The 18,789-nt window shown below is 33.2% G+C and overlaps 1 protein-coding gene across 1 annotated transcript in view; it reads left to right on the top strand.

The window, feature by feature from the left end:
- Window positions 1-2,626: 2,626 nt before the first annotated feature.
- Window positions 2,627-18,789, top strand: part of LOC145276909 (uncharacterized) — an 81,331-nt gene continuing 65,168 nt past the window's right edge. The window contains exon 1 of the mRNA XM_080128372.1: window positions 2,627-2,948. The gene's annotated coding sequence lies outside the window, so the exon portion shown is untranslated. The remainder of the gene's footprint in view (window positions 2,949-18,789) is intronic.

Raw genomic sequence — 18,789 nt, 5'->3', positions numbered from 1 at the left:
CATCGACTACTACTCTTATGAGCCTATCGGAGAGAAATGATTTAATGAATGAGAAAACATTTCCAGTTATACCGTAGCTGGAGATCTTGTTAAGTAGGCCCTTATGCCATACCTTGTTGAAGGCCTTTAATATGTCAAGAGCAATTGCCCTAGAAAGGAAGTCTTTGTCAAGAGATTCACTAATCCTGAGAGATATAACCGTTAGCACATCTGCGGTAGATCTTGCAGAACGGAAACCATATTGTGTGTCACTAAGAAGATTGTTTCTGCTGAGGTGGTTGACTATTTCTCTATTTAATATGGATTCCAGCAACTTACTCATAACACATAGGAGGCTTATTGGTCTGTACTGAGAGGGAGATGACTTATCACCTGAATTCTTAAATACAGGGCATACTGATGAGGTTTTCCAGGGAGTCGGAAAGCACTTCTCCTTAAGGTAATGCTTAAACAGTTTCGTAAGTATGGGAGCAAGTTCTGGTTGAAGCTTTTTTAACACTATAATTGGGATGCCGTCAGGGCCAGTTGCTTTATTGGAATCAAGGTTCTTGATTAGCTTGGCGACCTCATGCACAGATATTTGTATGTTACCTAGTGTGTTCTGTGTTATCGGAGGAAATATGGGGAGTTGATGGCCTTCGTCGCATAGCTGCAAAGTTCTTGACAAATAGTTTGGCCTTGTCTGATGCTGACGAGATGACCTCTGGTCCATTGATAATGGTTGGGATAGAACGCACACTTCTGTTCAGGATCCTATTTGTTATTTGCCAAAACTGGTGGGAACCAAGCCGCTGACCAGCTACTTTGGATTTAACAGACTGGCCATATAGCTCTCTTGCATTTTTTATTACTCTTTTACAGTGGTTGCTGGCATTCCTGAAAGCAGCTTTAGTCTCAGTGCATCTATTACGTTGGTAGTTATGGAAAAAATGATTTCTGTGCGTGATAGCAGCAGCACATTCTGGGGAGAACCATGGCTGGCTGTTAGGTTTTTGTTGGAATTTTTAGATGGTATGAATTGGTCTATGCCTACAATTAACCATTCGGTCAAATCTGATAATATAGAGGACACATCCTTTTTAAACATGGAATGCAGAGGTAAATCAGATATGAATATACGGAAGCTGTCCCAGTCAGCCATAGAGTATCGGTATACAGTACGGTGGAGGGGTACGTCTGGGGACTTATTATATTTCATTTTTATCTTAACTGATACGATGGAGTGGTCGGAGGATCCTAGAGGAGAATGAACGGAACATGAACATAGCTCAGGGGAAGTTGAGAGAAAAAGGTCTAGGAGGCTTGCATATTGACCAGTAGTATCAGGCACACGGGTGGGTTCGCAAACAATCTGAGTGAGGTCATAAGCAATGGCAAAATCATGACAAAACCTCCCCTCGTTGTCTGTCTGATTTGAATGGGTCAGCCATTCCATGTTCTGGACGTTGAAGTCACCACAGATGTGGATGTTAGCCGAGGGATGTGCAGCCAGGATGTGGTCTATTTTCTCAGATATACTCTTAAAGATAGTAACTCCGCTGTTGTGGGGCCGATAGAGTTCAAATATAAATGCAGTGGTGTAAGCAAGTGCAACCTGGAAGCACATATAGGGTAAATTAGGATCTTCTCTAGAGATATCCTGCCACACGGGAAGCCATCTTTAATGTAGGCACATATTCCATGCCCATGGCGATCTTATATATATATATATACAACATGCTAGATTGATAATTTAGGATGTATATTGAATTTTAAATAGATGAAAAAATATTAATTTAGTATAGACAGTTTGTTAACATTGAAAAATAAAGAGTTCATAGAGTACAAAAATTCAGAGAATGAAGATTCAAAAGGCCCTGAAAACGTTCTGGTAAAAGAAAGGTGTTTGTAAAGAAAAAATTAGTAAACATGTTTGTTTCAAATGGTGTTGCATGCATTTATGCGTGTGTAAATGTGAGAGGCATAAAGATATGTGTGTATATTAGCGAGTCTGTTTTGTTAGCGAGAGAGTGTGTATATAAAATTGGGTGTGAGAGTAATTATTAGAGTGTGTATTGCTGGCACTGTGTTTAGTAATTCGCAAAAGTCTCTTGTGGTATTTGTTGAGGACCGTTTGTCCCAAGGGGTTTGGCAAACATTTATTGTACACCCACATGTGTTGTCTTTGAAATAAAAAAGAGAAAGAAAGCTGTGCGTTTGGGTTTGTACGATATTTCAGGACTAAATATTTCTTGCACTCTAGTTGGTTGAAAAGAAACTGATGTTGTAAGATTTTGTCCAATCAAGTGTTGATGTGTAAAACAACATTCACGGTCGCTGTCACTTCGAACAGGGTTGTCATATTATTTTGAACCTGTTCAGGGGATATATCCCATCTAGTACAGATATATGACCAATGGACCTATCAGATTACCAACAAAACAAGTAGGAATAATCAATAATCGCTCAACTTTCTTATTGTCACAAAATGATTTTGATTAAAATTTGTATATATTTTATTAATCTCAGCCTTTCATGTATCATGGCTCAAAGCGTGCACAATGTAAATTCAATTTAATTAATATTTGTAAAGTGTTAATCTTCTGTATTCATTCAAAGTCGGAATGGTGGTGGTGGTGGGGGGGGGGGCATCCAGTAAATATAAAAGAGAAAGAATTTTTTTAAAAAGTATTATATATAATTTAATGCGTAAGTAGTACGACAACGAGCCTCAGGAAAAAAAAGTTGTTGAAAAGAAATACAGGTTGCAGTTATAAGTCCCACTCAACAAGAAGGTCAGGTTGGAAAGCTGTCTGTGTATACACACCTGTTTGAATAATAGAAAGTTTTGTTGATTTAATTTGCAAAAGATTATTAACCGAATAAAAACGAAAGACACGCTCCTGTTAATATCACGAAGCAAGAAACAAGTCAAGCTACGGTCACGAAACAACCTCACCAACAAACAGGTATGCTTTTTTTTTTTTTTTTTTGAATTTTCTAACTTCTTTCTTTTTTATAAATAGGTTTTAAATTGAAAAAAAAAATAAAAAGGAACAGATATTTTGGACGAATAAAAAAATTATTTGAAACAATTTTTAAATAAGAAAAATCTTTAGAACTCGTTGTTTTCTTTTTATGAAATTCATTTTCTTAAAAGTTGTTGCGTGTATAGATTTCACTGACATTTTTTTTTAAGTCTCTATTTACTTGCCTCTCTGACATGAGGTCAGTTTTTAATGACCAATGAGAGAGTCCACCCGCAAAGAAACGCTTTGGATTAGGGCAAAAATTAAATTGCCTCAATCCAGGAAGATCATATCTTCATTGAACGAAATAAGGACAGAACAGATGAAATGTAATATCAGAACAGATCATTAAAGGAGAAACTCTATTTATCTTTTCAAAATTAAAGAAAAGATGTAGATAATCGCCGAAAACTTGTGTGGCAGGTGCCATCTTTTAGTTTTACTTTTAAAAGTTAAACAAGTATAAGCAAGAATGAGGAATTGGGAACAAATACCAAGAAATTAATGATACACGGAAACAATTTAAAGATTTGTTTAAGCGGAGATTCGAAATAGAGGCCGCAAATTTTTTTGACGGTCTTTAAAATATGAAACTGCGCGTCTCGTGCAGAAAAGACTTATTTTCATCACAGACTTGGATTTCTTTTTACTAATGAGTCACCATTTATCAAGACTAAAAGCCACTCGAAGATGAATGTAATGCCAGTTGAATGACTATCATGAGATGATTGAAAATGATAAGTGGAATAAACAAAATTTGATTAATTATGACAAGTATCTGTTTACATTTGATTTGAAGCAGTTCCATGATATTGTGTCCCACAAATAGGAAATTATTGGAAAGAAACTCTGTTCATGGAAACTTCGTTTGATGTTAAACATACAGAAAGTTCTTTGCAATGGGGGTAATAAGATAGACGATTGCTGCGAATGTCTTATAAGGAGAAATCAGGAGTTTGTATTACAATCCACAAACGTACGAAAAAGTGGTAAAAAATTAAAAAAAATATATAACGAATAAATATTATCAAAGGCAAGATAAGTTACTCTTCTACCTATCTGGAAAAGGTTTTAATGGTTTTAATCTCTATAAAACATTTCATCGGTTTGAAATTAATACAGTGTTTTGTCATAATGAATTTTTACGTGAAATATAGGGTTTTTCAGATTTGAGATAAAATTATTCGGGTTTGTATTACTGTACACATAGATTCGAAAAAGTTGTCAAAAAACAAATATATAACAAATAAATGTTATCAAAGGCAAGATAAGTTACTTTTCTACCTAACTGGATATATTTTCCGTGTTTTTATTCAATGTAACATGTTTATTCAGCTCGAAAAGCATACAGTGTTTACCGATATGTATTGGAAAATTCAAGATGGCGCCCGACTCTCTCTTTAACACGGTAAGTTCAGGAAAAGATGTTATAAATAATAAATTAGACAAAATACTGTTAGAAACTCGCTCAATATATGTTACCGTGACATAAGTTGACATATATTTGGTGTTTTTTAATAGTATTTTGTCTAGTTTACTATTTATAACACCTTTTCCCAAACTTACCATGTTAAAGAGAGTGTCGGGCGCCATTTTTAATTTTCCAATACATCGGTAAACACTACATGTTTTTCGAGCTGAATAAACATGTTACATTGAATAAAAACACAGGTCGACCTAGACGAGAGTGCCCAAAATGCCGACCAGGACTGAATGGAAGAAATATCTCATGTATTTAATTTAAGCCGTCGTTTCGTATCTTACAACATCGTATCTTACAACATATACAACAAATATTTTCTGGGTGGACACGAGCTGTTTACTTTGGGCATACTGTAATCCTTTCTCCTGGGTAAAATTAAGGAGAATTTCCATTCTTGGAGAAGTAGCCATTTTTTACAAGATACGGTAGAGAGAAGAGTGTTGCCAAAGTAAATTCAAGTGCCTATCAGGGTTGACAGCTTGGTTTCTTTTTCAATTTTGGCTTCAAATTTGGCTTTTTTCTGATAATTTTATATAAATATTTATAAATTATTAAAGATTAAAGAAAAAGTTACAATAAAGTATTTGTTGTATATGTTGTAAGATACGAAACGACGGCTTAAATTAAATACATGAGATATTTCTTCCATTCAGTCCTGGTCGGCATTTTGGGCACTCTCGTCTAGGTCGACCAAAACAAACACAAAAAATGTATCCAGTTTGGTAGAAAAGTAACTTATCTTGCCTTTGATAACATTTATATGTGATATATTTGTTTTTTGACAACTTTTTCGAATCTATGTGTACAGTAATACAAACCCAATTAGGGTTATTCCATGTATTTTTATTGCACACACTTTTTTTCTTTGAGAAATTAACTTTAAACTATAATCTTTCAAATACAATAAAAAAAAAGTTCTCGAAAATTAAAAAAAAATTATCATGATTATCCGAAGAAGCACTGAAGCAGCCATTAATTGCCCGTACCTAGTGTTTATCGATACATGTGAAAAAAAAAGACAAATGGCAACGGGCTGGCTGTTAAATACGTGAAGTTTGGAAAAATGAGTTAAAACTAAAAAAAATACACATTGGGTGCCTTTGATAACATTTGTTAATATCTTTTTAATTTTTGACCACTTTTTCGTACGTCTGTGGATTGTAATACGAACCCGAAATCAAAGATTTCAGTTACTTCATTTTTTTTTATCTTAATGGTAAAATAGACCCTTAGCCGATGTAGTAAAAAAAAAAAAAAAAATACCGCCTTCCCCCCTCTTCTGAGCGAGCACCGTTTCCTTATTATTATTTTTTTTTTCCTTCCTTTTCGTATTTCATTCCCGGGCTTAAAGTTAGCCTTAGGGTTAATGAATGGCATTTTATTCGTATTTGCACCCCGGACTTAGGGTTGGTGTTGAGTACAGTAGAACCCTGGATACTGTGGCCATAGGATACGGTTTTTTCAGGTTACGGTGTGGAATACGATGTTTTTACGGCCCCTGGTTACGGTATTTACGTATATGTGATTATATACAAGTGTACTGTATTTTATTATTAATTTTTAATGCCGTCGTACACCGGGGTTCTACTGTAATGAAAGGCATTTTTCGGTATATAAAAATATAAAATAAATAAAGCATGGTTTGTATATATTGGTTAATTACACATTTTTGTTTTGTGGATACATTTTTACTGGTATGCGAAAGTTTGGGCCGTGGGGAATTTTTAGGCCAGGAAGTTTAAACCAACTATTTTTTCGTGGGAGTAAAATTTGACGATATTTTTTTTCAACTCCCAGTCAACTTCTTTAAAAAGAAATTAAAAAAACAAATGTCAGCATACCCATCAGCAAATGCTATTAAAAAAAAAAAGAAGTAAAAAATAATGTGACAAATAATCGTTTACTTACTACGACAACGCCAGTAAATAAAAAAAGTGTTACGTGCGCTTGGGTCAGAAAGGGAGCGATGCGTGTTTTTTATGCTAATCGCCATGGAACTCAACGCACAAGGAGTACCTAATTTTGTTAGGTTTTAAGATTTACACAGTTTAATGGTTAATAATATTATACACATTTGTATATTAAATATGAAATACGGTTTTACTGAATTTTCATTTGGTTACCTACGGGGTTCCATATTTTGTTCAGTAAAAAGAGACATAAAAATATGATGAGGGGGGGGGCTACAAAATGCTTAATATTTGTGCAATAATATTTTCAAATTGGTTTTAATCTGGCGATAAAATAGCTGACAAGAATCATGTTTATATTAAAACTTAATGTTAAAAAAAAAAAAAATTAAACACAATTAATTAAAAATTTATGTTGTAACGGAACATTTTGAAATAATGGAATTTTAATCGTTTTAATCTTTTAAAAATTAATTAATGTTTACGAAGTTTCTTTTTCTTGGCAATTCAACTGATAATAGTATATATTCATTCGAAAAAAAAAAAACGCTATTTAAAAAAAAACATATTAAGTTTATATCAATTTTTTAATTGCAAATGCAACTTCAAGGTAAATTTTGTCCAATATGTGTATTTAAATTTTAAAAAATATTTTTTTTTTTTTTACTTATTTGAACTCTTATGTTTCATAATAAATAGAAATTTCGATAGATTTAAATATATTTTGTTCGAATTTCGGAAAAAAAAAAATAGGGGTGGGGGACACGCACTAAAAAAATATTTCTCCTCGTATATTTTATGAAAACTGCATTTTATATGTAATTTCATTCTAAAAGGGATAAGTATCGAAAATTTCACGAAAATCTGACCATTAGTTGATTTTTGCTAGATTTATTAAATACGGGTATGTTTTCACGTTCGAAATGTCTACTACATCGGAACGTTATTTTAAAGCGACAATTATGTAAACACGATTTTCGTCTCGCAATTTCATTATTTTCGTTCGATGAAAAAATTTTTTTTTTAAATTATTACTGGTTTATTTTGCCCTTCTTTTAAATGGTACAAAAGTTATACTGATAATATTAATTTATAATGAAGTTACATCATGTTCTAAAGAGAAGTGTTCTTTTCTAGACAATTACGTATGATTTTACGATCTTGTCACTCGGACTTAGGGATAGTGCAAGAAATTTTTTTCCCTACCCACTCAATTTTCCTCCCTGCAGGAGCAAATGAATGCCATAAACAAAGTCATACCTTTAAACTCAAATTTTATTCACAATGTAACAGCAATGAAAGTTCTTTGGTTCTAGTAAGTCCATTGCAAAAACGGTGGTCGAATTAGCTTCCATACACATAGAGCCTTTAGTTAGAATTCCATTTGTTGGAATGTTAGTTCATTGTTCCTTTGGAAGAATCCATGTTGTACATGGAGAACACGGCGGGAATAATGGCGCTTATATTCAGGCATAAAGTGAGTCCCATAGGACTCCTGAAGAAATAAGATAAGTTCCAATAATCGGATAATAACATGCCAAACAGTAGTAGAATGTCCTCGTTGGTTTGAATAGGTTCAGCAAATAGGTTGTCTCTGTTTGCAGAGTTGAGTCCTTCGTTCATCAACTGTTTGGTGTCCACGAAGGAATTATCTTGGCTCCCTTGACAGAGGTGCCGCTGGGTTGAGTCTTTCCTGTTCTGTGTTTTTTCTTAGACTGAAAAATAAGCATGAATACAAAAAGGGTGCCAAGTCAAAATTACCTGACACATTCAAATTTAAACCAATCACAGACCGGCTAGCAAACTGATAGGCAGCCTAAAAGAAACATGGCGGTTGAATATGGAATTTCTCACACACTGCCAAGAAGGAGAGGAAAAAGTAATGGATAATCATTACTTTTTTCTTAATACAAGTTAATTAATAAAACAATCGGATAAACCACGAATAACACGTTAATCCAATAAACATAAGTCAATTAGACAATTTTATAATTTCAATACGTTTTAGTTCAGTTAAATTTATTAACTTTAATATGGTTATTTGTTGACAATTCAAATTGAGATTCAATAATTATAACTTAATTCAGTTAACTTTCTTAATATTCCACTGCCAAGGAGGAGAGGAAAAAGTAATGGGTAATCATTACTTTTTCCCAATACAATTTAATTACAACTGTAATTCAATAAAAAAAAAAATTTTTTAATATTAATATATGTGTGCCACTGTCTGTCATAACTTTTCAGCTTAGACTTCAAACTTCTCATGCATCCAGACATAAGCTAATTTCCACTATATGGACCGATCTGAGCAGCTTCATCCTTACAATTAGAACAAAATCACTTGCCTAAGGTATCTTGATGATTAACTCCCACGCAACTGAAATGGTACCAGTTATCACAGGAATCGCAGCACACCATTGGTGATGTTCCATCATTCAAAACAGAACAGGTTGGACAGAAAAAGGAACCTCCTTCTTCTATGAACTCAGTTGATGCAATATCATCATTACCCTTAATTTCCAAGGGCACAAGGTTTTTTAAGGAATGGACCTGTTCGCACCCATCCTTAAGAACAACTGCAGAACAAACATTATTGTCGCTTCCAGTAATTAATTTGATTATTTTACCAAGACTCCAGAATTGTCTAGTTTTGTTGGGAGTCTTAATAAGTACTATCTCTCCAACAGATAACTTGGGGGCACAATTGCTCCCGATTTTGGCATAGACTTCTCTTAATGACAAGAGGTAATCATTATGCCAGATACGATTGAATTTTTCAACCAATTTATTTCTCATTTCGAGGGAATGTAATAAGTCAGTCCTATTTGGGGGGTCAGGACATAATTCAGCATCATAATTATTAATAAACAATCGAGGTTGATATCTTGTTTGAAGAAAATGATTCAGAGTTAAAATACTAAAGTCTTTGTTGGCAGAAGCAATATAAGTGAGGGATCTGTCATTGCCTTTTGCACATCAGAAAGTGCAGTCAGAAATTCAAAATAATCCAACTTTCTTCTGCCCAACAGTTTCCTCAAACATTGTTTGACTGTTTTAATTCGTCTCTCCCAGGCACCACCCTGCCAGGCAGAGTAAAGGGGAATTGTTCGATAGATGATGTGTATGGATTTAAATCGTTCCTTCAACTTGTCCAATTCGAGCATGTTCGATAACAATATTCCGGATGCAACAAAGGATTTCACATTATCGGAATATACATGCGTAGGGATACCAAATAAATTGGTAAACGTAACAAAGGCCAGCATAAAAAAAAGCGGGTGCTCATATCTGACAATAATTCCAAGTGAATTGCATGCAAACTCATGCATGTAAAGAGTAATATGTACATTTTAACTTCCACCTCTCCAACTTTAATAGAAAATTAACCGGTGAAATCTACACCGACTTGTTTAATAGTTCACCCTATGAACAGACAATACTGATCCTGCAGGTGCATTACAAGGCAGAGCATTTATTTTTTTACATACGGTGCAAGTACGCATAAAGGCTTTTATGGCTTGTCTCCTCTGAGGGATCCAAATCCCAGACAGCCTTAACTTACTGAGGGTTGAATTAGCCCTCATGTGGCAACAGTTAAGATGAGCTTCCTTAATCGCCAGTTTTGTTAAATAATGATAGTTTCCCAACAAAAGGGGAAACTTGACCTCGAAGAGCAGAATATCAGAATTCTGTATCCTACCTCTGGTTCTAATTAACCCATCTTTATCAAAGAATAGCCCTAAGACAGTTACTCTAGGGGGAGGCACTTTCCCGGATGGTTCTTTCAAGTAACCTAATTCCAGAGGGAAAGCCTCTATTTGCATATTAGCAAATAGCAATAATTTGGCCCTATTAAAATTGTCAGCACTACGGTGACGTGATAAATCATAAGATTTCAACACTTTTTCTAAGACACTGATTGCCTTAGATAAGCTGGAATACCTTGTAATATCCAACGGGAAGGTATTTTCAGGACGTGTCTCCTGAGAGTACAAACAAGATGCAATTTATTTTATTAGTTTCGTTCAGACAAGGTAAGGGTGAGATTGGCCAATCAATAACATCTCTATTGAGCCATTCCGGGCCATACATCCAGAAACTGAATAAATGGGAAAATTTAGAAGTATTGATATCTCTAGTTAAAAGATCTGCCGGATTTTCCGATGAAGAAACATATTTTAATTTCGGTAGAACTCTAAATTTAATATTCATATCTTCTGAAAATTTTTTGATCTCTGCGATCTTGTTTTCAATAAATATATTTTTCTTGGATCCTTTACTGTTCAGGACCCACGAGAGGGCCACTTGGGAGTCAGACATCAGGAAAAAATTATTAATATTAAGGGGTCCCAGAGCACCCAAAACTTGGGGGGCTACCTTAAGGGCTAAAAACATAGCCAGTAGTTCCAAAGTAGGAAGTGACTTCCTCTTAATTGGAGCCACTCTGGCCTTTGTGAACAACAATTTGCTCCCTGTTTCGCACACAGGGTGAATCTGTACGCATTTTTCGATGTGTTACAAAAACAGATAAATTCGACAAACTGATTTTCTGACAATACACGCCTGGGAAATCCAACCTTCCCCAAGTCATTTAAATTCTTGGCATGGGTTTGCCACAGCTTATTGAGCTCTTCGGGTATCTGCTCATCCCACGACAACTTGCTTTTCCAGATCGAACTGACAATGATCTTCCCCTATATCGTGATGGGGAGAAGCATAGACAAAGGGTCATACACTCCTGATATTTGCGAAAGAATCTTCTGTTTGGTATAAACCTCAGGGTCCACTAAAGTCGGAGAAAGTTTGAACATGTCCCGAACAGGATCATATAGGTAATCCAATACCTTCTCAAAGGCTGGGAAGGGAGAAAAAATAGTTTCATCCTCCAACATTTTTTCTTGTATCTTAGAACGGTTAGAATTGCAGGATCGTAAATTGAAGCCTGTCTCTGATAGTCTGCTACGAACATTGTTATAAATAGCAAGTAGGGACTCTCTGTCACAACTGGTAGTGACAAGATTATCCACATAAAAATTGTTGGAAATAGCATGCGATGCTGCATCTTTTGCATATTTTTCCACATGGAATTTCAAAATGAAGTTCAGAATGAAGGGGCTAGCGTTGAATCCAAATATAATTGTTTTGTACCTTTAAATACATAATTTGTCACCTTTTTTAAGGAAAAAACAAAATCTGTTTTTATCCTCTTCCGACTTAAGGTGAATTTGTATAAAGGCCTTTTTTATATCACTATTTTTCCTGAATCCCATCAATAAATCCAATAATTTAGCAGATAAGTTCACGCCCATGTAGGCAGTGTCATTAATTGATGTCTCCTCTTGATATTTTAGGGAGCACTTGAATACGGGACAAATTTTTGTTGTCACTCCAGTTCCCTCCTTAATAACTGGTCTATTTTTTCCTTGTCCACAGCCGATAACTTCTTCATCAATTCTTAATAAGTTGAGTCTGAGAAACGTCTCTACCCCTCATTCAACTGTGGATTCAGAGAAGAAAGGCTTCAATCCATCCTCATAAGAGAGTGTCGGATCAGCATCAAATAGCTGTTGCATTGAGGGAGGGATTTCACAACAAAATTAAAGGGAGGCGAATCTACCTTATTCAAATCTGTATTAAAAAAAATGTCAGCTCTCGCCAAACAGAATTATAAAATTTCCATGTCGCCATGCGTTTCCATTAAGACACTCAATTAACATGAGATTATTTAACTTGCTCAGAAGATCCAAACCAATAATCCCCTTAATGGGAATTCCGTTCAAATTCTTATAACCGGGACCGAGCCGGAAACTTTCTTGAGATAAGTTATCTACAACTTTATCGAAATTATCCACTTCGAAATTTAAATTTAAATCTTTGGAAAATAATGCCGCAAATTTAAAGGGGATTTGATCACCTAATTTAATCGATATATTGTACTCCTGCAATCTCAAGGAGTCACTGCCGATCATCATGTTCACCGCCTTATCAACCTTCTTGTGGTTTATGGTTTTATCAGAACACAATTTGAAGTGAATTTCCTGGGTGAAAAACAAACGTTGACTCCCAGTATCAATCAAACAGAAAAAATAGATTGGTCGTCCATGTGCTTTCATCGATATTCTAAAGACGGGAAAAATACTATTCTGTGATTCAGAATATGTTGTTCGGCCCACAAAGGATTTATTTCCTTTAGGACACGTGACACTAAAATGGGGTTTCAACCCACAAACTGCACACGGGTAAGGAAATTTTTTACTACCATGACAAGCTGCTTCTGAGTGTTCATCATTATCTGATGTTACATCTAGACTGGATATTATATCAAATGCATCCCCATCTAGTTTTGATTTTAGCACTAACAGTCTGTCAACTTTATTTAAACTATCAGTGCAAAATTCGAATTTGTTCAGAAATGTTCTGAACGAAAATTTGTTATCTGTGGACATACCGGAAAACCTCGGGCAGTCCAATTGCATTTTTACAGGCATAACCATCGAAGCTTGCATAACTTGAAGGGCATCTAATTTTAATTTTAATGAAAGCAACTTTTCTTCGATTTCTGAAGAAAACATTTCTGAAACCTCGCAAAGCTGTAATTTCTCCTCTTCTGGAGTCTTGACTAGAATTTGGTCTATCAGGTCATCCAAGTTTCTTAACCAAACTCTAATTATCGCTTCTCGGGATTTGAAAAAATCTGGTGAAACTTCCAACCACTTTACCGCACTATTAATGCGAAACCTTTTGGTCTCACATTTGGACATTAGTTCCTTTAGGACCATATTTCATGCCTCGAGAACAATTAATAAAATAACAGATGTAATTATCTGCAAAAATTAAGGTGGCGAAACCGCCAATATTCCAAAACAAAATTATGTAATCACAAATAAAAACTGGGAGTGGGGGGATTAAACCCTTTCCCTCTCCCACTATTTTTAAATAAAATAGCAGCGGTAACAAAATAACTAACAAAAATGGCCGCCAGCGATTAAGAAGCCAACTTAGGGCTAAGCTCTAACGAATAATCGAGTTACATTTATAACCAAATTCGAAATACCCGAGCTACCTATGATGCCTAACAAGTGGGGTGGGGGTGGGGGGAATTAAACCCTTTCCTGTCCTCTAAAGATTTTTTTTTTTTAATAATAACAAAATTTCAATTCACTGTATCATTTAAAAACTGACAACAGCCACACAAACAATTAATACATTAACATGACATCACAATTACAATCAACATTAGCAATCTCAATTTAAACATGCTAACGAAATGGCCGCCAGTGATTAATCTCAATTTAAATAAATCAATGATTTAAATCAAATTAATATAACACATTTAAAGAGTGACTTTTACAATTAACAGTTAAATTGCGAAAAAATCATTAACAGTTTCTTTAGTCCTGTGAGTTTTTTTTTGTAATACGTGTACAGAATTTGAACCAAAGTTTTTTTGTTTTTTTTTTCAAATTTAGTCACGTACAAATAATCCACATGGGATCTTAATTAAAAAAACTACAATTATAATACACTAGTAACTTACGACCCCAATATCAAGGTCAAATTAAATTATTATGTAACATTATTTTAAATGTAAGAAGAATTCCAAATTTTTTTTTTAGAGTGCAACACATTGTTAAACGAAACTTATTAATGTCTTATTAGTTTTTGCGACATAAGTTACCTTAACAAAATAATTACATTTCTGATTTAACAAAACAGAAAAAAAATATTTTATCCTTTAATCTGCTCAAATTATGAAAAAAATTCTGCTCGTCTTAAATCAAGAATTTACACAAATTATAACTAATCATTACGTTAGCAAAATGAGATCCTATTATGCTTTGCAAAAAAAAAAAAAAAACTGAGAATATATTTAAACTAGCCATTTTGCAAAATAAGTATCTAAACGTCTGCACAAGAGAATCATTTTTTAACTAGAGCTTGCATTAAAATGAGAATCTTTCTAAACTGAGCGTTTTTACAATAAAAATGAGTGTGTAAGAAATTTCTTTCCTACCCACTCAATTTTCCTCTCTGCAGGAGCAAATGAATGCCATAAACAAAGCCATACCTTTAAACTCAAATTTTATTCACAATGTAACAGCAATGAAAGTTCTTTGGTTCTAGTAAGTCCATTGCAAAAACGGTGGTCGAATTTGCTTCCATACACATAGAGCCTTTAGTTAGAATTCCTTTTGTTGGAATGTTAGTTCATTGTTCCTTTGGAAGAATCCATGTTGTACATGGAGAACACGGCGGGAATAATGGCGCTTATATTCAGGCATAAAGTGAGTCCCATAGGACTCCTGAAGAAATAAGATAAGTTCCAATAATTGGATAATAACATGCCAAACAGTAGTAGAATGTCCTCGTTGGTTTGAATAGGTTCAGCAAATAGGTTGTCTCTGTCTGTAGAGTTGAGTCCTTCGTTCTCCAACTGTTTGGTGTCCACAAAGGAATTATCTTGGCTCCCTTGACAGAGATGCCGCTGGGTTGAGTCTTTCCCATTTCATGTTTTTTCTTAGACTGAAAAATAAGCATGAATACAAAAAGGGTGCCAAGTCAAAATCACCTGACACATTCAAATTTAAACCAATCACAGACTGGCTAGCAAATCGTGTAGGCGGCCTAAAAGAAACATGGCGGTTGAATATGGAATTTCTCAAAATAGTCGTAAAAATGTAGGTGCTTATCCATAACAAAACTTTAGGAAATACTTATTGAAAAATATTAGCATACACCAAAATTTATGGAAAATGATCAAATTATATATGCCGAGGGGAGGAAGATAATCAATGAGTCAGTGGTATTAACTAAGAAAATTTCCGATAAAAGCTACGAATGGCAAACTCAAAATAGCATTGAATGCTCAATTATTTTCTGTACATTTTGATGTAATGTTTTTCAACAATAATTATTCCCAAAAGTTTTTTCTGTTAATTTTATAACTGCTATATTTCACTAGTGCGTTTACATACATAAGTGCCAAAATTTGGTTAACTGCCCTAAAAATGTTAGTGTAGCCTAGAAATGAGAATCATTTCACGTTATGTTTATATATTGTAAGAAATTTCTTTCCTACAAACTCAATTTCCTCCCTGCAGTAGCAAATGAATTCTACAAGCAAAAGCCATACCTTTAAACTCCAAATTTATTCACAAGTAACAGCAATGAAAGTTCTTTTGTTCTGGTAAGTCCTTTGCAAAATGGTGGTCCGATTTGCTACCATACGCATGGACTTTAGTTCGAATTCCTATAGTTGGAATGGTAGTTTGTTGTTCCTTTGGAAGAATCCATGAAAATTATGGAGAACATGGTGGGAATGATGGCACCTATAATCAGGCATAATGTGAGCCCCTTGGGACTAAAGAAAAAATGAAATAAGATCCAATATTTGGACAATAAACATGACAAACAGTCTCTTGAATGTCATCCTTGATTTGAATAGATTCAGCAATATAAGTTGTCTCCGCTGGTAGAGATGTGTCCTTCGTTCATCGACTGTTTGGTGTCCATGAAGGAATTGTCTTGGCTCAAACATGCTTCATTCATTGGCGTCTACCAACCATATAGGAAGGAAAACTCAAACCCAATTTATGTACACCCCCTATCAAATCACCCAAAATCTATCATTAGGCATATCCCCAAATCCATTAGTAAAAGAATCAGTGACAATTCTTCCAATCTTGAAACATTTAATAAACATAAATATTTCTATAACAGGGCCCTTAAGGATAGTGAATACAAAAACACGCAAATTGAGTTCATAGAACCAACACACCCAAACACAAATACAAATAGAAACCGTAAGAGAAAAATCCTGTGGTACAATCCCCCTTTTAATCTGAAACTTAAAACAAATCTAGGAATGAAATTCTTAAACTTAATTAAAAAGCACTTCCCTATTAGTAATATACTACATAAAATTTTCAATAAAAATACAATAAAACTTAGTTATAGCTGTAATGAAAACCTTGAAAAAATAATTAAAAAACAAAATAACAAAATATTAAACAAAAATAGCACACCCATTGCTACCGAAAGGTGTAACTGTAGAATTAAATCAAAATGCCCTCTTAAAGGAAATTGTCAAATTACTTATGTAGTGTACCAAGCAACTATTTCTACTAAGGAAAATCCTATTGAAAAAAAATATTACATAGGAATGACAAATAACAATTTTAAAGAAAGATTTACCGGTCACAAGTGCTCTTTTGAAAATAATGAGTACAAAAATAGAACTTCCTTGTCTAAATATTACAATGAACTAGTAGAGCAAGGTTACTCCCCAATAGTAAATTGGAAAATTTTAAAGAAAGCTAAAACCTGTTCATCTTTAAACTCACCTTGCTACCTATGTCTTTATGAGAAATTATTTATACTTACTTTTAGAGAAAGAGATAAATTATTAAATAAGAAGCACGAAAATTCAATTAATTGCAAACATTATAAAAACCATCTTTTAAGTAATTTAGTTTAGATATAAAATTTAAATAAATTTAAAATTGTAACTGATTTCTATAATTTATTAAAATACTATTAATATACTTTCTCCTCGCCTGATTTCATTCTTTACTTCCCCTATCTTATATACCTGTGTGTCTATGTGCATATGTATGTGTCTATGTGTTTATTTTATGACCGTGTGTACTTAGATTTATACATTTCTATATTATTTTGTATACCCTCCTTTGTTGTGTGCTCCCCTGGTGGTGTTTATTCAGTCCATTTGTATGCTTTTATGTGTGTATGCATCTATCTGTACTCTTGCCAAATAATTTGTATTCGTATGTATTTCTATGTATATGGTTTATGTGAATTATACATATTTATGTGTGCGTATATATATGTGTGTGTGCGTGGTTGTATATTAGTATATTACTGTATGCATATGTTTGTGTATTTTTTTGTATGTATGTGTATACATAAAATTATATATATATGTATATTTGTATGTTTGTTGGTTCTCTGTGGGTATATACATATGTATTTTATTATTTTTGATTTTATTGCTATCTATCCGTGTGTCGCTACTTTTGAGTATTTTGTTGATTTAATTACTTTTTTTGCCTGAATATATTTATATATTTATATATTTATATGTAAGTGTACTTGTATCTATGTTTTAGTGTCTTGAATGTATCAATTTGTGATTTAATATGACTTTATATTTATACTTAAACTTTCAACTTAATAGTATAGAGTTACACCTTTACTTATATGCATGTGTATGCATTCTTTTTATATACATAAATATTAGTAGATTATTATTTATAATTATTAGTCCTATTTAATTTATTTAATCCCCTCTTATGGCTAAATATGTTATATTAAAAAGATAATAAATATTAATTTTATTCTGTTTTATTATTATTATTATTACTATTATTATTATTATTATTATTATTATTAGTATTATTATTATTACTATTATTATTATTACTATTATTTTTATTATTACTATTATTATTATTATTATTATTATTATTAATTTTAATATTGTTTTATCATTATTATTTTTTTCTTTTATTTATATATTTATTTAATAAAAACGCGAAAACTTTAAACTTATATCATTTAGTATAAAGGGCTTAATTAATTGTAGACGTATGTTTGAACTGCGTTGATATTACTCGTGGACGTATGTGAGATGATAAATATGTTGGTTGGATACATTCGCTGTCTTTTTTGACATGTTCATTTCTAACGCTTAGATTGTATTTTCTGTTTGTATTTGTAATAACGTGTCTCATTACTGAAGTGTATAATTGTTCATAAATTGGTTGACACGCAGATTTTTTTCTTTTTCTTTTTCTATATACTGGCAACTTTTTTAAGATTCCCTTCCTATTAATTCTTACTTTCTCTCTTTCTCTCTTTAACTATATCTCATCATTCTTTCTTTTCCCTTCTAGTCCTTATTCTCTTTATAATAACCCTTTATATCTTTTTTCTTTTTCTTCTCCATATTATATATATAATTTTTTTTCTCTCTATTTTCTTTCTCTATTTATTTTCTTTCTCTAGTTCTTTTTTTTCTCTTCTTCTTTTTCTCTCCATTATAATCTTTTAACTTTATTTAAATTGCCCCCTCCCTCTTTACATCTTATAATTAAAGTTCTGTGTTTTAAGTTTTTTAACTCCAACTTTTAAAGAGTTCCTACCTAAAATAAAAATCCATTATTCATTGAACTTTTGAATAGTCAAGTCGCTGCCTGATGATATCTGTTGTTTGATTGAAACAAGTGGCTATTTGTAGCAGCAGGATGTGAGCATGTTTATATAACAATAAACAAGTATTATCAGCTCTTTTTATTGAGCACTATCTAACAACCTCGTTGAATTCATTAGTCCATTACTTTTGAATAAAAAACCCTAGTATATATATATA

The sequence above is a fragment of the Euprymna scolopes genome, chromosome 5 (assembly GCF_053919585.1).
Source record: "Euprymna scolopes isolate OS-2025 chromosome 5, ASM5391958v1, whole genome shotgun sequence".
Classification (NCBI taxonomy): domain Eukaryota; kingdom Metazoa; phylum Mollusca; class Cephalopoda; order Sepiida; family Sepiolidae; genus Euprymna; species Euprymna scolopes.
This window is presented reverse-complemented; position numbering and strand designations above follow the sequence as displayed.